The following is a 24081-nucleotide window of genomic DNA, read 5'->3' on the forward strand; positions in this document are numbered from 1 at the left end:
CGTCTCCCAGTCGACGTCCCTGTGGCACCCTGCTCAGCTTCGGAGAGTTTTTATCGTATTTTGTACTTCGCTTCCGCTGTATCAGACATCTTTGTCATTAATGTAATAAATAACATTCGTACTCGCTTTATTATGTCTTTTTACGTGATATGTGCTATGATATATTGTTCATTCTGTTGTATATACTTGTGACTTGATCCTGGCACGTATATGATTGCTCGGTTTATGTCCTTTTATAAACCGGGTGTTACAGCTCACGACTTGTGGGTAAAGATGTGCAACCTCTGCAGAGTGTAAAACTGGTATACTAGCCGTGCTCACGGTCATGAGCGGCCTAGATCCTCCTTTTGATTAGTGGGGTTATCTTCCTTTGGTTAGGAGGGTTTCCCCGGGTGGTTGGTTTGGTTTGGTTCTCAGTAGTGTCATAATTTAATTTTGATTAATTACTATGTAACTGGGTTTATGGTAATTTCATCAACTTGTAGTAATTAGCTTTAATAAAATTTTGCCAAGACTTAAAAGTTAATGCAGTTGAGTCAGCCAACCTTAGAGCCTCATAGTTTGTGTTATACTTATTGAGTACAAGTTGCGTACTCACTCTTGCCTACTCTACTTTTTTTTCCTCTTGGGGATACTCTACTGCTGCTCAGTTCCTGCCGACGCGAGGGAGTTCACTCAGAGCTACCAGGAGTACGAGGACTTCTAGGCGTTCATCTCCCAGTCGACCTCCCTTTGGCGCCCAGCTTCCGAGAGTTTTTCGTATATGTATTTTCGCTTCCGCTGTATCAGACATTTTGTCATTCATGTAATAAATAACATTCGTACTCGCTTTATTATATATTTTTACGTGATATGTGCTGTGATATATTGTTCATTATGTTGTATATACGTGTGACTTGATCCTAGCACGTATATGATTGCTCGGTTTATGTCCTTTTATAAACTGGGTGTTACAGAGTGGTATTAGAGCTATATCGACTGTAGGACAATAGCCTAGATAGAACTGGTCGTGTTTTAGGTCCTCTTCTCTCTAATCCTTGTCTGCTGAAACTATTTTGCTATTATATTCCTTGAACTTCCGACATTTTTACTCGGCTTACCTTCATTTCTCTCTAGAGAATAGTTTCCGTAGATTCTGTCCTGAAGTGAGTCGACTGACCATCATAGGTGTAAGCTAAATGACCCTTTTACAATAGCACGATAGAACATTCTGCGACGCGTTGTGTTAGTCGAGTTGTGTGTTAAACTCGGCTAAGTTGTGAAATTTGTATGCTTGTTATTATGCTACATGTTTGATTTGGATTTTTGATTGATTGCATAGTGTAGCTGTTAAACTTGCTTAATGTAAATCATCTTCTAAGTTAAATTTGAATTAAGTAATAAAATGAGTTAGATCGTTGGGGGTAAAACCATCCACTCTATCCTCTCTACCTTATCATGCCTTGGGTTTCTCCTGTCTTGCTTGTTGAGAAGAAGGATAGTGCGAAGAGGATGTGATATCCAGGGATTCACCGACGAGGACGTCGGTTTCTGTAAGGGGGTAGGGATGTGACACCCCGGCCTACAGATAGTCCGGGAGAATTTGAGGATTGTTCAGACGAGGTAGAAGAGTTATGTAGATCTGAGTTGAAGAAGTACTTGAGAGTGCCAGATGAACAAGCACCGTTGAAAGAATTGGATGTGCAAGAAGATCTGACCTATACCGAGCATCCAGTAAAGATACTGGAGATATCAACGAGAGTTACGTGGAACCGGAAGATCAAGGCATGCAGAATGCAATGGAGTGACCACACCGAGAAGATGAGCTGCGGAAGACCTATCCTGATCCCTTTCCTAACCAGCCCTTAGAATCTCGGAACGAGATTCCTGTAAGGGGGTAGGATTTGTAACACCCTAATCTAAATTTCAGCATTTAATAATAAATTTAATCGACTTTATTTAAATTTTTTTTCTAAGGTTTATTATGCTTAGCCTGGATTTAATTTAATTTTCTTCTCGCAAGTAATTAAAATTCATCTTAGGTACAATTTGTTTGTGCATTCATGCTGGAGCATAGTTTTATTTTTGGTTGAGTGCTTAGGATTTGAATTCAAATTTTATTTGAATTCAATTAGATTTGAGTTAGTTTGAGAAAAAGAAAAGGAAATAGAAAAAAGGAGAAGGAAAACCCAGAAAACCAGCCCAGCCTTTCCCTCCATTCCTTCCGCGCACCCGGCCCGCACCAGCAGCCCTTTCGCGCCGGCCCAGTTCTCCCCAGTGTCTGCTCGGCCCGCTCTGCTCGTCAGCCCAGCGCAACGTTCGGCCTGCAGCCCGCTCCCGCTCGCCCTCATGTTGCACGGCCGCGCGTGCAGCACACCCGACCGGCTTGGGCCCGCACGTCAGTAACTCCTCCCGCAGACGTGCGCCCAACCTCCTCTGCAGCCCGACCCCACCTGCTAGATGCAGCCCGCTCCAGCGCGCACAAGCCCGTACCGACACCTTTGGGCCTACCCGCTAGCTACCAAAACCTTCTAGCCACGCGCGCGCCCCACACCCCGCACCTCGGGCCCGCCTGCCAGTGGCACGGTTTTTGCCGCGCGCTCCCTTCTCCGGGCCGCAGGCCCACGAGTCAGCCTCACGTCCTACTCACCCCGCGCGGCCTGCCTCTGACACCCACGCGCACGCTGGCCGCTGACCAGCCTGGCCCACCTCTCGGCCCCATCTCCCTCCTCCCGCACCCTCCGCCCGCACACCGGCCTCCGCCCGTGATCTCCATGACCTTCCCCCAAGCCCGCACGCCGAGATTCCCGGCTCCTCCCTTTAAACGCCCCCGCGCTCTACCCTGGACCTCCTCCAATCCCGCTGCCGCCACCTCTGGACCCTGGTACCACCCCGCGACCTCTGCGCCAGAGCAGAGCCCCGCGCCGCCGTGGCCTCGCCTCTCCGCCGCACCGCATCCTCCCCCGAGTCACGTCGCAGCTCCACCTCGAGCCCAGGAAGCTCCCTGAGCTCCCTGCCCTGACCCCGGTCCACAACGGCGCCAGGATTTCCCCGGAGCGCCGCCGGAAAGCAACCCGGTCCGCTGCCCTGATTCCATGCCGCCGGCATGTTCCCAGCCTCCCTGACCCTCTGTACGCCGTCGCAGCCTGACGCTGCACCCGCCCGTGGAGCCCAGACGCCGGACGTTGCACGCCTACGGACCTTCCCCAAGCACCGCCTGCGACCATCGCCTGGAGTTCGCCGCCGACCCTACTGCGCCGCGTGTCCGGTCAATTCCGGCCTCCGTGAGCACCACTTCCGCCCTCTCCCTGTTCGGCCCGCTAGTGCAGCTGTATAGCATCCTAGAGACCGGAACGCCGTTCCGGCGTGCCGCTGCCGCAGGCAGTGCTGCTCCGCCATGGGCGGATGCCTCTGTGAATCTGTAACACCCTAATTTTAAATTTCAGTATTTATTAATAAATTCATTGGCTTTAGTTAAATTTTCTAAGGTTTACTGTGTTTAGTTGGCATTTAATCTAATTTTTGTTCCTAATTAATTAAAATTTATCATAGGTTTAAATTTTTGTTGCATTCATGCTGGTGCATAATTTTATTTGAGTGTGGTTTGAATTCAAATTTAAATTTGAATTCAAACTTTGTTTGAATTAGATTTAGAAAGGAGAAGCGTAGGGAAAAGAAAACCCAAACCCTTAACCCAGCCCAAACCCAAACCCAGCAAACCCCAAACCCACCTCAGCCCAGTCCAACCCTCTCCCCCGGCCCACTTTCCCCGCGGCCCAGTTCGCTCGGCCCAGCCCAGCGCCCACGCGCCCAGCCCCGCACCCCCGCTCGCGCAGCAGCCCGAGCCGGCCCATCCCGGCCTGCGCCCGCGTCACCCCCACTCGCCCAGCCCAGCGACTCGCCCCGCGCGTCGCCTCCCGCCACTGACCGAGCGGCCCCGCTGTCAGAGCCTCCTTCCTCCTTCAGCGCGCGCCCAACGGACCGGCCGAGATCCCCGGCCGGAAATCTCGCCGCGCCCCAACGGCACGGACGCCCAGGATCAGCGGCTCCCTCCTTAAAACGCACCCCTGCAGCCCCTGCACCCATCCACCCCCGCCGCCACTCCCAAAACCCTAGCGCGCCGCCCTGCCTAGCTCCGCCGTGCAGAGCTCGTGCGCCGCCGCATCCACGTTACCCCGCCGCACCGGAGTCCCAGCTAGGCCGCGCAGCAGCCCTGCCGCGACCCCAGGAGCACTACGGAGGCCGCCATCCCCGACCTCGAACCTCGCTTGCCCCTGATTTTCCACCCGAGCGCCGCCACGGTGAGTTGGCTTCTCACCGGATTTCCTCGCCGCCGGCCCAGCTCCGGCCATCCTGACCCCCTAGATCACTTCGCAGCGCCGCCACTCGATGATCCGAACGGCCCAGGAGCTCGGAGGAACCCAGCACCGCCCGGACCGCAAGACCCGCCCCACCGCCGCCGCACGACCACGCCGGCGTCCACCCTGCGCGGCGTCTCCGGCCACCAGAAGCCCCGGTGAGAACCCACAGCCCTCCCCGTTCCTTTTGGCGTTAGAGTTCGTGGTCCGTAGCTCTTGGCGTCGCCTAGAACGCTCGAGCCGGCGAACTCCGCCGCGTCCGCCCGCCATCGCCGCCGCTCACAGTGTCCCGCGCCCCAATCCTCTCCCCAGAGTGCCCCAGTGACTTACGCGTGCCACGGACAAGCTCCCGAGCCAAGCCGCAGCCCAAAATGAGCCAAGGACCGCCGCCTTGGCCTTCTCCGGGCACGCGCCGCCGCGGAGCAGAGGCGCTCCGGCGACTCAGCGCCGCCGGTGAGCCCCAATCGCCTAAGAGCCGTCCGATCCGAAGCCTAGGGCCCAGATTAGATCGTGGGCCACCCTGATCTGATCCATCAGATCCAGATCCAACGGCCGAGGATCGCGCGTACCGGTTCGCCCCGCACTTTTGCTAAAGAACCCCTGAAGTTTTCTACAATCAACCCGCGCTCCATAGCCTTTGAAAAATAATTACAGTTTAGTCCGTTTTTAGCACAAAACCCCCTGAGCTTCTTTAAAATGGAACCCGCAGTCCAGCCCTGACCTTTTGTGCGCTAGACCCTGGAACTAATGTTTATTTACATTCTAGGCTAGCCCTCGGTTTAGCAGAAAAGCCCCTGGAATCCTGTTTTTCTTACAAATAAGCCCCTGAACCTTGTTTTAGGCCTAGTTTATGCGTTTTAGCTCCGTTTTTAGCGTTCTTTATATCCACGCGATCGTTGTAATGAGTAGAACAGTTTAGACTTAGTTTTTCTTGCTGTTTTATTGTAATGATGTACTGTTTCTTAGTTTTTGTTAATGTTTGTTTGTATGCTTATTTTCGTGCATTGTTTTGGCCATGTGTTCGTGAGTAGACGCTGATCCAGTTGAGGAGCCCCAGTACCAGTACCAGGAGCAGCCTTCTTCCGAGCACTTTGAGCAGCAGTCAGAGCAGTACGAGGAAGGCAAGTATAACATGAACAACCTATCACCTTTAAATACATTTTCATACTGCATTTTAATACTGTATGCCTATAAGGACATTCCTAGCCACTTTATATCCTTTATATATACCTTTGGGTTGCTTTTTGGTTAGTTGTGCTAGGTTGCTGCGCTATAACACACTCTGGTCCTTTTTAATTAATTTGATTAATGGTTCACTTGAACTTAATTCTGAGAGTGGCACTCTGTGTGGCTTGAGTGGCTCACGTCTCGTTAAAATTGGCTTTTGTTAGAAACATGGTTTAGGGGGCCAGCACGGTGCTTAGTGCTTGGTTGGCCACTCTCCATAAGGACCGGTTCATAGAGCGACAACCTGGGACAACAGCGCTACCACAAGGCTAGAATGGGATAGACTTGGCGTAATAACTAGATCTTGTTGGTTTGGAGTAACTTACCTGCGGGGCAAGAGTAGTAAGCTTCAATGGTCCCTGCTCCTCCGGCTTGGTCTGTGCTTGGATTGCGCTCCTGTGCTTGTACCCCCGGAGGTGGGCCCCATCGTCGCCGACCTAACTCTCGCGGTTACGCCTTACCAACGAGATTCTTTTTAAAGGCCTCGTAGTGAGTCGCTGGCCATCTCACCTAAGGAAGTGTGATGAACAACTGGCGTAGCTCACGACTTGTGGGTAAAGATGTGCAACCTCTGCAGAGTGTAAAACTGGTATACTAGCCGTGCTCACGGTTATGAGCGGCCCAGATCCTCCTTTTGATTAGTGAAGTTATCTCCTTCCGACGAGGGAGGTGCTTCTCGGGGTTACCTTGGTGGCTTGGTCGTGGTTTGGTTCTCAATAGTAGTATAATTTAATTCTGATTAATTACTATGTAACTGGGTTAATGGTAATTCATCAACTCGTAGTAAATAGCTTTAATAAAATTTGCCAACACTTAAAAGCTAATGCAGTTGAGTCAGCCAGCCTAGAGCCTCATAGTTTGTGTTATACTTGTTGAGTACAAGTTGTGTACTCACTCTTGCCTCTTCTCTACTTTTTCCTCTTGGCTACGCTACTGCTGCTCAGTTCCTGCCGACTCGTGGGAGTTCGTCCAGCGCTACCAGGACTACGAGGACTTCTAGGTGCTTCGTCTCCCAGTCGACGTCCCTGTGGCGCCCTGCTTCAGCTTTGGAGAGCTTTTACCGTATTTTGTACTTCGCTTCCGCTGTATCAGACATTTATGTCATTATTGTAATAAATAACATTCGTATTCGCTTTATTATGTCTTTTTACGTGATATGTGCTGTGATATACTGTTCATTCTGTTGTATATACGTGTGACTTGATCCTGGCACGTATATGATTGCTCGGTTTATGTTCTTTTATAAACCGGGTGTTACAGAGTGGTATCAGAGCCATATCGACTGTAGGACGAAGCCTAGATAGAACTGGTCGAGTTTTAGGACTTCTCCTCACCAATCCTTGTCTGCTGAAACTATTTTACTATTATACCCCTTGACTTCTATGACTTTTTACCCGTCTTGCCTTGATTTCTCTCTCTGAAGAATAGATTTCGTAGATTTTGGCCTGAATCAGTCATCTGACCACCATGAGTTAGCTAGGTGACCTATTTATAATAAAACGATAGCACGTTCTGCGACGCGTTGTGTTAGTCGAGTCAGATGCTAAACTCGGCTAAGTTGTGAAAATTGTCTGCTTGTTATTATGCTACATGGTTGATTTGGATTTTTGACTGATTGCATAGCTTAGTAGTTTAAATCCGTTTAAAGAAAATCACTCAGATGTTAAAGTTAACTAATTAATAAAATGACTTAGATCGTTGGGGGTAAAACCGTCAACTCTATCCTGTCTACTTTATCATGGCTGAGTCTTTTTCCGCAAAGAGTTATCATATCCATCTGAGTTTATTCCTGCAATATCCTTACTCGTGAAATCTTTTGTTCAAATCAGATGGTGAACACCAGGAGCACCGGTTCAGGTTCTGGCCAGCAGCAGGGTCAGAACAACCAGGGTACTGGGATCCCGATGCCGCCGCCTTTGACTCCGGAGCAGTACTTCCAGCTCCAGATGCAGATGATGGCTACCCTGAACAACACCGTTCAGGCTCTTCAGCACGCTCACACTCAGCCTCCGCCTCCTCCACCGCCGCAGCCTCGCGACAGGCGTGCTGAGTTCCTGAGGGGTCACCCGCCGACGTTCTCTCACACGTCCGACCCTCTTCAGGCTGACGACTGACTCCGTGCAGTGGAGCGTCAGCTGGACATCGCCCAGTGCGATGACCGTGAGCGCGTCTTGTACGCAGCAGGACAGCTGCGAGGTGCAGCTTTGGACTGGTGGGAGTCCCACCCAGTTCACGACCGCGAGGCTCTCACCTGGCTCCAGTTCAGGGAGCGTTTCCGTAGCCACAACGTCCCCGCGGGCGTTATGAAGATGAAGCAGAAGGAGTTCCTTGCACTGAAGCAGGTAATCTTAAGTATAATTATTCAGCGTTTTCTTTTGAGCTAATGCCCCTTGTTCTATCCTTATGAATCCTGAGTTAATTTTCCGATCTCTATCTGTCTTTGTGAATTCAGGGGACTATGTCGGTCACGGAGTATCGTGATCGCTTTCTTCAGCCGGCTCGCTACGCCCCTGCCGAGGTTGCGGATGACCGCAAGAAGCAGGAGCACTTCATGGAGGGTCTTGAGGACTACCTCCAGTACGCGCTGCTCAACCTCCGCTTCGACGACTTCAACCATCTGGTTGACAGTGCGCTCAACACTGAGCGTAAGCACCTGGAGATGGAGGACAAGAAGAGGAAGGTTGTCCCCGTTGCTTCCGGCAGCAACACTCGTCCTCGACTCCAGCAGCCCCAGCAGTACCAGCCTCAGTACCGGCCTCCTCAGCAGTACCAGCAGAGGCCACCGCAGCAGTACCCGCCTCGACAGCAGCAGGCAGGTCAGGGCCCGAGGTTACCGGCACCTCCGGCTCGTGCTCCACCAGCTCCACCAGCACCGCAGGCTCCACGTCCGGCAGCTCCTACCGGACAGGAGGCTCAGGGACCTCCTCGCACCTGCTTTCACTGCGGCCAGCCGGGGCACTACGCCAACGCTTGCCCCCGGAAGGCGCAGGCGGGACAGCAGGGGCGCCCAGCTCAGCCCAGGGCGCCAGCACAGGGCAGGGTGAACCACGTGACGGCCGAGTCAGCGGCCGAGGCTCCCAACGTGGTTATTGGTACGTTCATGGTTAATTCATATCCAGCTACAGTGCTTTTTGATACTGGTGCTACGCATTCCTTCATTACTCAGTCTTTTGTTGAGCATCATGGTATTCATACTAGCACATTAAAGAGGTGCCTGTTAGTATCTTCACCGGGAGGACAGTTGAGGTCTCACACTTACTGCCCGAGAGTCAGTGTTTCTTTGAGGGGAGTAGAGTTCTGTACTGATCTGATGGTGCTAGACACCAAGGGCATTGATGTCATTCTGGGAATGGAGACTCTGGCCAAATGGGGAGTTCGTATAGATTGTGCTCAGAGGACAGTCTTGTTATCAGCTTCCAGTGGCCAAGAGGTTGTTATCAGTGCAGTAGAGCCTTCTGGATTTCTTCATCAGATGGAGGCTAGACCCACGGACGGTATTCGCGTGGTGTCTGAATTCCCGGATGTCTTTCCGGATGATCTGCCAGGTATGCCGCCTGAACGCGCCATTGAGTTTTGTATTGATCTCTTGCCTGGCACAGCTCCTATTGCAAAGCGGCCCTACCGTATGGCACCTATAGAGCATGAAGAAGTTAAGAAGACTATTGATGAGTTGCTAGCCAAGGGCTATATCCGTCGCAGCTTCTCTCCTTGGGCTTTTCCATTGCTGCTAGTAGATAAGAAGGATGGCACGAAGAGGATGTGTGTGGATTATCGGGAGCTGAATGCAGTCACTATCAAGAACAAGCATCCACTGCCCCGTATTGAGGATCTCTTCGATCTGCTTCGAGGTGCTCGTATATTCTCGAAGATTGATCTTCGTTCGGGCTATTTTCAGCTGAGGATCCGTCCTGGGGATATTCCGAAGACGGCATTCACTTGCAAGTACGGGCTATATGAGTATACAGTCATGTCCTTCGACTTGACTAATGCCCCGGCTTTCTTCATGCATCTGATGAACATGGTCTTCATGGATTATCTGGATGTCTTTGTGGTGATTTTCATTGATGATATTCTGATCTTCTCCAAGACAGAAGAAGAGCATGAGGAGCACCTGAGACTCGTATTGCAGAGATTGAGAGAGCATCAGCTGTATGCCAAATTCAGCAAGTGCGAGTTCTGGATTGACGAGGTTCCATTCCTCGGTCATGTTATCTCTCAGGGAGGCATTGCTGTCGATCCGAGCAAGGTGAAGGATGTCCTCGAGTGGGAGACACCGCAGACAGTGAAGGAAGTCAGGTCTTTCTTGGGCTTAGCAGGATATTACCGGAGGTTCATTGAGAATTTCTCCAAGATCGCGAAGCCTTTGACTTCTTTGCTAGAGAAGAATGCGGCATTCATATGGACTGATGAGCGTCAGATGGCCTTTGATGAGCTGAAGAAAAGGTTGACTACGGCGCCAGTCCTGACTCTGCCAGACCAGACGAAGAGGTTCACGGTGTATTGTGATGCTTCGAAGGATGGTCTTGGGTGTGTTCTGATGCAGGAGGGCAGAGTGATAGCTTATGCTTCACGGCAGCTACGCCGGCATGAGCTGAATTATCCTACTCATGATCTTGAGTTAGCCGCAGTTGTGCATGCTCTGAAGATTTGGAGGCATTACTTGTATGGGCAGCGGTGTGATATCTACACTGATCACAAGAGCCTCAAGTACATTTTCACGCAGAATGAGCTGAACATGCGGCAGAGAAGATGGCTAGAATTAGTCAAGGACTATGACCTGGAGATTCACTATCATCCGGGCAAGGCCAATGTTGTAGCAGATGCTCTGAGCAGAAGAAGTTATGTCAACATGACCGTGGCTTTCCAGATGCCTCCAGAGTTATGCGAGGAGTTCGAGCAGTTGAGTCTGGGTTTCTTGCATCATACCTCCAGTGCAGCATTTGAGGCAGTACCGACTCTAGAGTCAGAGATCAGGCAGCATCAGAAGGATGATGAGAAGCTGCAGGAGATCCGTGAGTTGCTCAAGAAGGGCAAGGCTCCTCATTTCAGAGAGGATGATCAGGGTACCTTGTGGTACAAGAACCGAATCTGTGTGCCAGATGTGAAGGATCTTCGGAAGTTGATTCTGAGTGAGGCCTATGATACAGCTTACTCTATTCACCCGGGCAGCACGAAGATGTATTATGATCTGAAGGAACGTTTCTGGTGGTATGGGATGAAGCGTTCAGTGGCAGAGTACGTGGCTATTTGTGACACCTGTCAGCTTGTCAAGGCTGAGCACCAGAGGCCAGCAGGTCTGTTACAGCCGCTGAAGATTCCAGAGTGGAAATGGGAGGAGATCACTATGGACTTCATTGTTGGATTGCCTCGTACTCAGAAAGGGTACAACTCCATTTGGGTAGTAGTGGATCGACTGACGAAAGTTGCTCACTTCATTCCAGTGAACACTACTTACTCCGGTGCTAGACTTGCAGAGTTGTACATCTCTCGGATTGTCTGCTTGCATGGTGTGCCCAAGAAGATCATATCTGACAGAGGGTCTCAGTTCACTTCTCGGTTCTGGGAGCAGCTTCATGATTCGTTGGATACGAAGCTGCGCTTCAGTACGGCTTATCACCCTCAGACAGATGGGCAGACAGAGAGAACCAACCAAGTGTTGGAGGATATGCTGAGAGCTTGTGCTATTCAGTATGGTACTAGTTGGGATAAGTGCCTGTCATTTGCTGAGTTCTCATATAACAACAGCTATCAGGCCAGTCTAAAGAAGTCTCCCTTTGAGGCATTGTATGGCAGAAAGTGCAGGACTCCTCTCTATTGGGATCAGATCGGTGAGAAGCAGCTCTTTGGCCCTGAGATCATAGATGATGCAGAGCAGATGGTTCAGGCTGTGCGAGAAAATCTGAGGATTGCACAGAGCAGGCAGAAGAGCTATGCTGATGGCAAACGGAGAGACCTGACTTTCAGTGTCGGTGATTATGTGTATCTGAAGGTGTCTCCGATGAGAGGAATCCGCAGATTTAATGTCAAAGGGAAGTTAGCACCTCGTTATGTGGGGCCATTCAAGGTGCTAGAGCGGAAAGGCGAAGTTGCTTATCGCCTGGAGTTACCTCTCAGTCTCTCAGGAGTTCATGATGTCTTCCATATATCTCAGCTGAAGAGGTGTCTGCGAGTACCCGAGGAGCAGGCACCCCTGGATGGAGTAGATGTCCAGGAGGACCTGACTTATACTGAGCATCCGGTGAAGATTCTGGAGACGTCAGAGAGGGTTACTCGAAACAAGCGCATCAAGATGTGCAGAGTTCAGTGGAGTCACCACAGTGAAGCTGAGGCTACATGGGAGCGAGAAGAAGAGTTGAAGAAGACATATCCAGATCTCTTTGCTAGCCAGCCCAGCTAAATCTCGGGACGAGATTTCTTTAAGGGGGTAGGGTCTGTAACACCCTAATTTTAAATTTCAGTATTTATTAATAAATTCATTGGCTTTAGTTAAATTTTCTAAGGTTTACTGTGTTTAGTTGGCATTTAATCTAATTTTTGTTCCTAATTAATTAAAATTTATCATAGGTTTAAATTTTTGTTGCATTCATGCTGGTGCATAATTTTATTTGAGTGTGGTTTGAATTCAAATTTAAATTTGAATTCAAACTTTGTTTGAATTAGATTTAGAAAGGAGAAGCGTAGGGAAAAGAAAACCCAAACCCTTAACCCAGCCCAAACCCAAACCCAGCAAACCCCAAACCCACCTCAGCCCAGTCCAACCCTCTCCCCCGGCCCACTTTCCCCGCGGCCCAGTTCGCTCGGCCCAGCCCAGCGCCCACGCGCCCAGCCCCGCACCCCCGCTCGCGCAGCAGCCCGAGCCGGCCCATCCCGGCCTGCGCCCGCGTCACCCCCACTCGCCCAGCCCAGCGACTCGCCCCGCGCGTCGCCTCCCGCCACTGACCGAGCGGCCCCGCTGTCAGAGCCTCCTTCCTCCTTCAGCGCGCGCCCAACGGACCGGCCGAGATCCCCGGCCGGAAATCTCGCCGCGCCCCAACGGCACGGACGCCCAGGATCAGCGGCTCCCTCCTTAAAACGCACCCCTGCAGCCCCTGCACCCATCCACCCCCGCCGCCACTCCCAAAACCCTAGCGCGCCGCCCTGCCTAGCTCCGCCGTGCAGAGCTCGTGCGCCGCCGCATCCACGTTACCCCGCCGCACCGGAGTCCCAGCTAGGCCGCGCAGCAGCCCTGCCGCGACCCCAGGAGCACTACGGAGGCCGCCATCCCCGACCTCGAACCTCGCCTGCCCCTGATTTTCCACCCGAGCGCCGCCACGGTGAGTTGGCTTCTCACCGGATTTCCTCGCCGCCGGCCCAGCTCCGGCCATCCTGACCCCCTAGATCACTTCGCAGCGCCGCCACTCGACGATCCGAACGGCCCAGGAGCTCGGAGGAACCCAGCACCGCCCGGACCGCAAGACCCGCCCCACCGCCGCCGCACGACCACGCCGGCGTCCACCCTGCGCGGCGTCTCCGGCCACCAGAAGCCCCGGTGAGAACCCACAGCCCTCCCCGTTCCTTTTGGCGTTAGAGTTCGTGGTCCGTAGCTCTTGGCGTCGCCTAGAACGCTCGAGCCGGCGAACTCCGCCGCGTCCGCCCGCCATCGCCGCCGCTCACAACGTCCCGCGCCCCAATCCTCTCCCCAGAGTGCCCCAGTGACTTACGCGTGCCACGGACAAGCTCCCGAGCCAAGCCGCAGCCCAAAATGAGCCCAGGAGCGCCGCCTTGGCCTTCTCCGGGCACGCGCCGCCGCGGAGCAGAGGCGCTCCGGCGACTCAGCGCCGCCGGTGAGCCCCAATCGCCTAAGAGCCGTCCGATCCGAAGCCTAGGGCCCAGATTAGATCGTGGGCCACCCTGATCTGATCCATCAGATCCAGATCCAACGGCCGAGGATTGCGCGTACCGGTTCGCCCCGCACTTTTGCTAAAGAACCCCTGAAGTTTTCTACAATCAACCCGCGCTCCATAGCCTTTGAAAAATAATTACAGTTTAGTCCCGTTTTTAGCACAAAACCCCCTGAGCTTCTTTAAAATGGAACCCGCAGTCCAGCCCTGACCTTTTTGCGCGCTAGACCCTGGAACTAATGTTTATTTACATTCTAGCCCTCGGTTTTAGCAGAAAAGCCCCTGGAATCCTGTTTTTCTTACAAATAAGCCCCTGAACCTTGTTTTAGGCCTAGTTTATGCGTTTTAGCTCCGTTTTTAGCGTTCTTTATATCCACGCGATCGTTGTAACGAGTAGAACAGTTTAGACTTAGTTTTTCTTGCTGTTTTATTGTAATGATGTACTGTTTCTTAGTTTTTGTTAATGTTTGTTTGTATGCTTATTTTCGTGCATTGTTTTGGCCATGTGTTCGTGAGTAGACGCTGATCCAGTTGAGGAGCCCCAGTACCAGTACCAGGAGCAGCCTTCTTCCGAGCACTTTGAGCAGCAGTCAGAGCAGTACGAGGAAGGCAAGTATAACATGAACAACCTATCACCTTTAAATACATTTTCATACTGCATTTTAATACTGTATGCCTATAAGGACATTCCTAGCCACTTTATATCCTTTATATATACCTTTGGGTTGCTTTTTGGTTAGTTGTGCTAGGTTGCTGCGCTATAACACACTCTGGTCCTTTTTAATTAATTTGATTAATGGTTCACTTGAACTTAATTCTGAGAGTGGCACTCTGTGTGGCTTGAGTGGCTCACGTCTCGTTAAAATTGGCTTTTGTTAGAAACATGGTTTAGGGGGCCAGCACGGTGCTTAGTGCTTGGTTGGCCACTCTCCATAAGGACCGGTTCATAGAGCGACAACCTGGGACAACAGCGCTACCACAAGGCTAGAATGGGATAGACTTGGCGTAATAACTAGATCTTGTTGGTTTGGAGTAACTTACCTGCGGGGCAAGAGTAGTAAGCTTCAATGGTCCCTGCTCCTCCGGCTTGGTCTGTGCTTGGATTGCGCTCCTTTGCTTGTACCCCCGGAGGTGGGCCCCATCGTCGCCGACCTAACTCTCGCGGTTACGCCTTACCAACGAGATTCTTTTTAAAGGCCTCGTAGTGAGTCGCTGGCCATCTCACCTAAGGAAGTGTGATGAACAACTGGCGTAGCTCACGACTTGTGGGTAAAGATGTGCAACCTCTGCAGAGTGTAAAACTGGTATACTAGCCGTGCTCACGGTTATGAGCGGCCCAGATCCTCCTTTTGATTAGTGAAGTTATCTCCTTCCGACGAGGGAGGTGCTTCTCGGGGTTACCTTGGTGGCTTGGTCGTGGTTTGGTTCTCAGTAGTAGTATAATTTAATTCTGATTAATTACTATGTAACTGGGTTAATGGTAATTCATCAACTCGTAGTAAATAGCTTTAATAAAATTTGCCAACACTTAAAAGCTAATGCAGTTGAGTCAGCCAGCCTAGAGCCTCATAGTTTGTGTTATACTTGTTGAGTACAAGTTGTGTACTCACTCTTGCCTCTTCTCTACTTTTTCCTCTTGGCTACGCTACTGCTGCTCAGTTCCTGCCGACTCGAGGGAGTTCGTCCAGCGCTACCAGGACTACGAGGACTTCTAGGTGCTTCGTCTCCCAGTCGACGTCCCTGTGGCGCCCTGCTTCAGCTTTGGAGAGCTTTTACCGTATTTTGTACTTCGCTTCCGCTGTATCAGACATTTATGTCATTATTGTAATAAATAACATTCGTATTCGCTTTATTATGTCTTTTTACGTGATATGTGCTGTGATATACTGTTCATTCTGTTGTATATACGTGTGACTTGATCCTGGCACGTATATGATTGCTCGGTTTATGTTCTTTTATAAACCGGGTGTTACAGAATCATAGGGCCCCGCAGATGCCTCGCGTAGGATCGTTTCACCCCGTGCATGCTCCTTGTCCTGCTCACACCCAGTGCCGCGCTCGCGAACGCACGAACGTGGGCACGCCGGCGAGCGCCGCCGCGCAGAGCCACCGCCGCAGTCGTGCTCGACGCTCAGAGCCCCACCGTGCCCGGCTTAGTGCCTACGTGAGTTAAACATGTCAAGTAGAACCTCCCTGACTCAAACACCGGTCGTTTTGACCATGAGAACGCCGGAATCGGTGAACTCCGGTGAGCCGAGCCGCGCCGCCATGGGAATAGCTAAAGGAATAGCTCCCAGTTGCTCTGACGAGAAATTCCAAGAGTATTATAAGGAATCAGAAGTGATTGCGGAGGAATTTCTAAAGAACATGGCAGAGTAGACTGCTTGTAACGACTCTTATAATCTTCATTGGATTCTTGTCGTTGTCCATAATTCGTATCCTATTGGTGTGTCTTCAGAAGCATGATCTGATATCGTAGGATAAATATGAACTAATCGAGTAGAATACTTGAATGAAGTAATCCTTAAAGTTAATCATATAGGGTGAGTCCCGTCAGACTACCTGATTTGAGAATCTTGCAAAGATATCCATAAAATACTCGAGCAAGTGAGTAGCGTGTCCTTACCAAGGACTGGAGTAATCCGTAAAACAAAACTGTTAGGTACGAACCCCGTTGGGTTGCCCAAGACGTAAATGTCATAGGGATATCCAAGGCTTACTCGAGCAAGGCGAGTAAGGTGTCCTTTAACCAAGGACTGGAGTAATCCTTAAGGCAAAACTATTAGGTATGAACCTTGTCGGGTTATCTAAGATGTAAATGCTAGAAAGATATCCGAAACTTACTCGAGCGAGGCAAGTAAGGTATCTAACTTGTAGACTGGAGTAACTACTAAGATTGACCTATTAGGGCGAACCCCGTCAGGTTGCCCAAGATGGACAAAATGTAGTAGTATCCATAACATACTCGAGCAAGCGAGTAGTTTTGCCTTTACAACAAGGCTGGAGTTCCTCATAGTTGACCTGTTAGGATGAACTCTGTCGAGTTACCCAAGATGGGCAACTAGTAAAGGTATCCAAACACCTTCCCGAGCTAGGCGAGTAGGTTGCGCCCTTACATTAAGGGCAAGGATGCGGCTTGTGTAGTTATCCTGATGGAGAACTGTATAAGCTATCCTGAACTGGTGATGGTGTCAGACGGAGAGATTGCCTTTAATGTAGTCGATATGCCATTAACTACCCTTGCTTCATTAAAGAAATCAACTGACAACACTAGATTGCTTGGATCAAGGATAAAACTTGCGCAAGTGCTCGATGTTCCAGGAATTCGGTACCTCATTGCCATCTGCATCAGTGATTCTGTATGATCTTGGTCTTGTAACCTTGGTTACGATGAATGGACCCTCCCATCTGGAATTTAACTTGTGCAGTCCTGTCTCATCCTGAATCCTGCGTAGTACTAGATCTCCCAGGTTGATGGATCTTTGCTGGACATTGCGATCATGATAGCGTTTGACTCCTTGAAGATATCTAGCCGATTGAGTTAAGGCATTGATTCTGGCCTCTTCGACTGAGTCTAACTCAAGTTGTCGAGCTTCATCTGCTTCTCCTTCTTGATAGGCTTCTACTCTTGGAGATTTCCACATAATATCAGCGGGTAGTATAGCTTCTGACCCGTAAGTGAGGAAGAAAGGAGATTGTCCAGTTGCTTTGTGTTGATGCAAAAATGAACACACTGGAATCCGAGGGCAAGTGTTCGCCAAGCACGGAAAAGTCAACCAAGCATGCCAGTCAATTTGGCCTGAAATTGACAAGGAAGAAAACAGAATCAAATTCGAGAGCGTATCGGCTGGGATTCTGAATGTCTCTCAGATAAGCGTATCGGCAAGCTCTGCCAATACAGAAAGTGACAAAAGGATATTAAATGCAAGCGCGTAGTAAAGGAGCACGTCGGCAGGATCAGCCGATGCATTAAACGAAGAAACCGGCTTTGGGCAGCCGATTTGATGTGTATAACAAGATCTAAGCTGCGAATGTACAACTTAGATGATGTAAGCTAGAACCAAATCTAAACCGGCTCTTGAGATAACAAAAGTATTACTACAAAACCTAAAGCCGATCTAGTATGTTTCTAAAGGATAGATCTGATAATGGCAAAAAAGCATAGGAAAACCTACAAATCTAGCCGATATCGATAAATTGTGAATAAATCCAGACGAGACAACAGCGATAAGACCGGAAGTCAAAGCCTAGATAAACTCGACAACTTTTGAATAGATTTGAACGAAGCCACAGCGATGCGCCTGGTAGCTAAAGCTCAAATATACTCGGTAAAACAAAAACTCACCAGCAAACCAAGTCACTCGAATGTGAGGTGTCCTTGATCAACTTGAAAGAACTCATCAAAAAAGAAGAAGAAACGGCGAAGTCGCCGAAAAGTGCAAAGTAATTGTAAAGTTTGTTGTATTGGATGTGTATCAAATTTTTCCGGTTCCTTACAACTCATATTTGTAGCCTAGTGCTACAGAGTCCTAGCCGATTACGGCAAACATTACTTGACTCTAAAGAAAAGACTTACTAAAGATAAACTACTTTAAATATTACAACCGAATCATCAAGATTTTCATAGTGTCCAGATCCCCTTCTCCTTTCTTGACTTCATCGGCAACTCTCTATCGGCCGAGCACCAGAATGGATAAATTAGCATCTTCGAAGCATATTCTTCTGGCCCATCGGACAAGCTCCATCGGCCGATTCCAATACTGTGCGTCTTTTGGTTTCTTCCAAATCGGCCATCTTTCCATTACTGAAATCACCTGTAACACCCTAGTTTAAATTCCAGCTTTTAATAATAAATTTAATTGGTTTTATTTAAATTTCTAAGGTTTAATGTGTTTAGCCTTGCATTTAATTTATTTTTGTTTCACAAAGTAATTAAAATTTGACTAAGTTTAAAATTTTGTGTTGCATTCATGCTGGTGCATACTTTAATTTGAGTGTGGTTTGAATTCAAATTCATATTTGTATTCAAACTTTGTTTGAATTAGATTTAGAAAGAGAGAAATAGAAAACAAACCCAGTAACCCAGCCCAGCAAACCCCAGCCCAGCACCCTTTTTCCACGGCCCAGCAGCAGCCCTTCTCTCCTCTCCCCGCCCGGCCCAATCTCTTCCTTCCCTGGCGGCCCAGCCCGCACGCTTCCTCCGCGCAAGCGACCCACGCGCGCGCCCTCTCTCCCTCACGCGCGGCCCAGCACGCGCTCGCGCCGGCCTGCTCCCCTGGGCCCGCACGCCAGCGCGTCGCCCGCATCGCCCGCCTCTCACCCCGCACTCGCCGGGCCCGCCTGCCAGCGCTGGGCCCACCCATCAGCCGCAGCCCGCGTTGCCCGCACGCGCTCCCTGCCCCGCCACTGACCGCCCGGACCCACTCAACAGGGTCATCCCCTTCCCCTCGCCGCGCGCACGCAACGGAAGCCGCGATCCCCGCCCGAGACCTCGCCGGTTTCCTTCTTGAGCGCGCCCGCCCGAGATCCCGGGCGCCCCCTTTAAACCCACCGCGACCCCCCTGCACCCCACCTCTCCACCGCCGCCACCAGAGCCCCCGCAACCCAGCGCATCGCCCCGCCTCGCCTCCGCTCAGAGCAGAGCCCCCACGCCGCCGGTAAGCTCCTCCGCCACTGCAATTCCTCGCCGCCGGTGACCCCGGAGCCCCCCTGAACCCCTGGCCTCACCGCAGGAGCACCCCGCGTCGATCTGAGGCGCCCAGGAGGCCCGGAGCTGCGCCCCATCGACCTCTCCCCGAACCCAGCGAAGACCCGCCGCTCGGACACCGCCGACGACCACCCTGCGCGACATCCCCGACCCAATCCAAACCCCGGTGAAAATCCACATCCCCTCAGGCCCCTTTTGTGCTAGTTTCGTTAGGCCGTAGTCCCTGGAGAACCCTGCACGCCGCGCCCCGGCGAGGTTCGCCGCCTGCGCCGCCGCACCCATGTCCCGAGCCCCGAATCCTCTTGCCTGAGCACACCAGTGTCCTACGCATGCCTCATAGGTGCTTCTAGACCCCAGCCCCGCTCGAATCCTCCACGGGAAGGCCGAGTTTGGCTTGCGCCGGCGATCCCCCGCCGCGGAGCTCTGCTCCGGCGACAGCGCCGCCGCCTCCCGCGCACCCAGATCCCCTGAGCCGCTCGATTAGGGCCCAACGGACGCGATTAGAACAAATCCAGCCCAGATCCGAGCCGTCAGATCCAAAACCGGCGGCCCAGATTAGAAGATACCCCTTCGCGCGTTACTTTTGTTAAAGAGGCCCTCAGTTTTTCTTTATTTAACCCGCAGTCCATCTCAGTTGAAAAATAATTCCAAATCTGCCCTTCCTTTTATGTTTTAGACCCTGAGCTTCTTTAAAATAGGACCCGCCGTCCAGGTTAGTTCCTTTTGCGAGTTAGACCCTGAAGCTTTAGTTTAATTATGTTTAGGCCCTCAGTTTTAGCAGAAAAGCCCCTGAAACTTCAGTTTTCTTACAAATAAGCCCCCGAACCTTGTTTTAAGCGTAGTTTTTGCGTTTTAGCTCCGATTTTAGCGTTCTTTATATCCACGCGATCATTGTAACGCGTAGAATAGTTTTAGACTAGTTTAGTGTGCTGTTTTTATGTGTTGATCTATTGTTCCTTAGTTTTTGTTAGTGTTTGCTTGTATGCTTATTACTGTGCATTGTTTTGGCCATGTGTTCGTGAGTAGACGTTGATCCATCTGAGGAGCCCCAGTACCAGTACCAGGAGCAGCCGTCTTCCGAGCAGTTTGAGCAGCAGCCACAGCAGTACGAGGAAGGCAAGTATAACATGAACAACTTATCACTTTAAATACAATTTCATACTGCATTTTAATATTGTATGCCTATAAGGATTTCCTAGCCACTTTATATCCTTATATATATACCTTTGGGTTGCATTTTGGTTAGTTGTGCTAGGTTGCTGCGCTATAACACACTCTGGTCCTTTTTAATTAAATTGATTAATGGTTTACTCGAACTTAATTCTGAAAGTGGCCCTCTGTGTGGATGAGTGGCTCACGTCTCGTTAAAAGATGGTTTTTGTAGAAACATGGTTTAGGGGGCCAGCACGGTGCTTAGTGCTTGGTTGGCCACTCTCCATAAGGACCGGTTCATAGAGCGACAACCTGGGACAACAGCGCTACCACAAGGCTAGAATGGGATAGACTTGGCTTACTAATTAGGTCTTTTTGGTTTGGAGTAACTTACCTGCGGGGCAAGAGTAGTAAGCTTCAATGGTCCCTGCTCCTCCGGCTTGGTCTGTGCTTGGATTGCGCTCCTGTGCTTGTACCCCTGGAGGTGGGCCCCATCATCGCTGACCTATCTCTCGCGGTTACGCCTTACCAACGAGATCCTTTGTAACGGCCTCGTAGTGAGTCGCTAGTCATCTCACCTAAGGAAGTGTGATGAACAACTGGCGTAGCTCACGACTTGTGGGTAAAGATGTGCAACCTCTGCAGAGTGTAAAACTGGTATACTAGCCGTGCTCACGGTTATGAGCGGCCCAGATCCTCCTTTTGATTAGTGGAGTTATCTCCTTCCGACGAGGGAGGTGCTTCTCGGGGTTACCTTGGTGGCTTGGTTTCGGTTTGGTTCTCAGTAGTAGTATGATTAATTCTGATTAATTACTATGTAACAGGGTTAATGGTAATTCATCAACTCGTAGTAAATAGCTTTAATAAAATTTTGCCAAGACTTAAAAGCTAATGCAGTTGAGTCAGCCAACCTTAGAGCCTCATAGTTTGTGTTATACTTGTTGAGTACAAGTTGTGTACTCACCCTTGCCTCTTCTCTACTTTTTCCTCTTGGCTACGCTACTGCTGCTCAGTTCCTGCCAACACGAGGGAGTTCGTCCAGCGCTACCAGGACTACGAGGACTTCTAGGTGTTCGTCTCCCAGTCGACGTCCCTGTGGCGCCCTGCTTCAGCTTCGGAGAGCTTTATTCGTATTTTGTACTTCGCTTCCGCTGTATCAGACATTTTTGTCATTAATGTAATAAATAACATTCGTATTCGCTTTATTATATCTTTTTACGTGATATGTGCTATGATATACTGTTCATTCTGTTGTATATACGTGTGACTTGATCCTAGCACGTATATGATTGCTCGGTTTATGTCCTTTTATAAACCGGGTGTTACAGAGTGGTATCAGAGCTGTATCGACTGTAGGACGAAGCCTAGATAGAACTGGTCGAATTTTAGGACTGCTTCTCTCTAATCCTTGCCTGCTGAAACTATTTTACTATTATGCCCCTTGACTTCTATGACTTTTACCCGTCTTGCCTTGATTTTTCTCTCTGAAGAATAGTTCTCGTAGATTTGGCCTGAATCTGTCATCTCACCACCATGAGTATTAGCTAGGTGACCCTTTTATAATAATACGATAGCACGCTCTGCGACGCGTTGTGTTAGTCGAGTCGTATGTTAAACTCGGCTAAGTCGTGAAAATTGTCTGCTTGTTATTATACTACATGTTTGATTTGGATTTTTGAATGATTGCATAGCTTAGTAGTTTAAATTTGTTTAAAGAAAATCACTCAGATGTTAAAGTTAACTAATTAATAAAATGAGTTAGATCGTTGGGGGTAAAACAGTCCACTCTATCCTGTCTACTTTATCATGGCTGAGTCTTTTTCCGCAAAGAGTTATCATATCCATCTGAATTTATTCCTGCAATATCCTTACTCGTGAAATCTTTTGTCCAAAATCAGATGGTGAACACCAGGCGTGGTTCTGACCAGCAGGGGCAGAACAACCAGGGTCAGAACACCCAGGGGACCGGGATCCCGATGCCGCCGCCTTTTACTCCGGAGTAGTACTTCCACCTCCAGATGCAGATGATGGCTACCCTGAACAACACTGTTCAGGCTCTTCAGCAGGCTCACACTCAGCCTCCGCCTCCTCCACCGCCGCAGCCTCGCGACAGGCGTGCTGAGTTCCTGAGGGGTCACCCGCCGACGTTTTCTCACACGTCCGACCCTCTTCAGGCTGACGACTGGCTCCGTGCAGTGGAGCGTCAGTTAGACATCGCCCAGTGCGATGATCGGGAGCGAGTTCTGTACGCAGCAGGACAGCTGCGAGGGGCAGCTTTGGACTGGTGGGAGTCCCACCCAGTTCATGACCGCGAGGCTCTCAGTTGGCTCCAGTTCAGGGAGCGTTTCCGCAGCCACAACGTCCCTGCGGACGTTATGAAGATGAAGCAGAAGGAGTTCCTTGCACTGAAGCGGGTAATCTTAAATATAATCATTCAGCGGTTTCTTTTGAGCTAATGCCCCTTGTTCTATCCTTATGAATCTTGACTTAATCTTTCGATATCTATCTGTCTTTGTCACTTCAGGGGACTATGTCGGTCACGGAGTATCGTGATCGCTTTCTTCAGCTGGCTCGCTACGCCCCTACCGATGTTGCGGATGACCGCAAGAAGCAGGAGCACTTCATGGAGGGTCTTGAGGACTACCTCCAGTACGCGCTGCTCAACCTCCGCTTCGACGACTTCAACCATCTGGTTGACAGCGCGCTCAACACTGAGCGTAAGCACCTGGAGATGGAGGACAAGAAGAGGAAGATTGTCCCCGTTGCTTCCGGCAGCAACACTCGTCCTCGCCTCCAGCCGCCCCAGCAGTACCAGCAGCCTCAGTACCGGCCTCCTTAGCAGTACCAGCCGAGGCCACTGCAGCAGTACCCGCCTCGACAGCAGCAGCAGGCGGGGCAGGGCCAGAGGTTACCGGCACCTCCGGCTCGTGCTGCTCCACCAGCACCGCAGGCTCCGCGTCCGGCAGCTCCTACCGGACAGCAGGCTTCGACACTTGCACGCGTCTGCTATCACTGCGGCCAGCCGGGGCACTACGCCAACACTTGCCCCCGGAAGGCGCAGGCGGGACATCAGGGGCGCCCAGCTCAGCCCAGGGCGCCAGCACAGGGTCGGGTGAACCACGTGACGGCCGAGTCACCGGCCGAGGCTCCTAACGTGGTTATTGGTACGTTCATGGTCAACTCTCACCCCGCTACAGTGCTTTTCGATACCGGTGCTACCCATTCTTTCATTTCCAAGTCATTTGCTGAGCAGCATGGTATACCGGTTTCTTGTATGAGGACAGCTATGGTAGTTACCTCACCTGGGGGTCAGATTCGTACATGTTCTATATGCTCCAGAGTTAGTATTGTCATAAAGGGGGTAGAGTTCCGCACTGGCTTGATAGTTATTGACTCCTCGGGGATAGATGTGATTTTGGGCATGGAGACACTTACCAGATGGGGAGTCCGTATTGATTGTGCTCAGCGGACAGTTCACTTATCGGCATCTGATGGCCAAGAGGTGACAGTCAGTGCTTCAGAGCCTTCTGGATTTCTTCATCAGATGGAGGCTAGACCCACGGACGGTATTCGCGTGGTGTCTGAATTCCCGGATGTCTTTCCGGATGATCTGCCAGGTATGCTGCCTGAACGCGCCATTGAGTTTTGTATTGATCTCTTGCCTGGCACAGCTCCTATTGCAAAGCGGCCCTACCGTATGGCACCTATAGAGCATGAAGAAGTCAAGAAGACTATTGATGAGTTGCTAGCCAAGGGCTATATTCGTCGCAGCTTCTCT

This window comes from Panicum virgatum, chromosome 6N (genome assembly GCF_016808335.1).
Source record: "Panicum virgatum strain AP13 chromosome 6N, P.virgatum_v5, whole genome shotgun sequence".
NCBI classification, from domain to species: Eukaryota; Viridiplantae; Streptophyta; class Magnoliopsida; order Poales; family Poaceae; genus Panicum; species Panicum virgatum.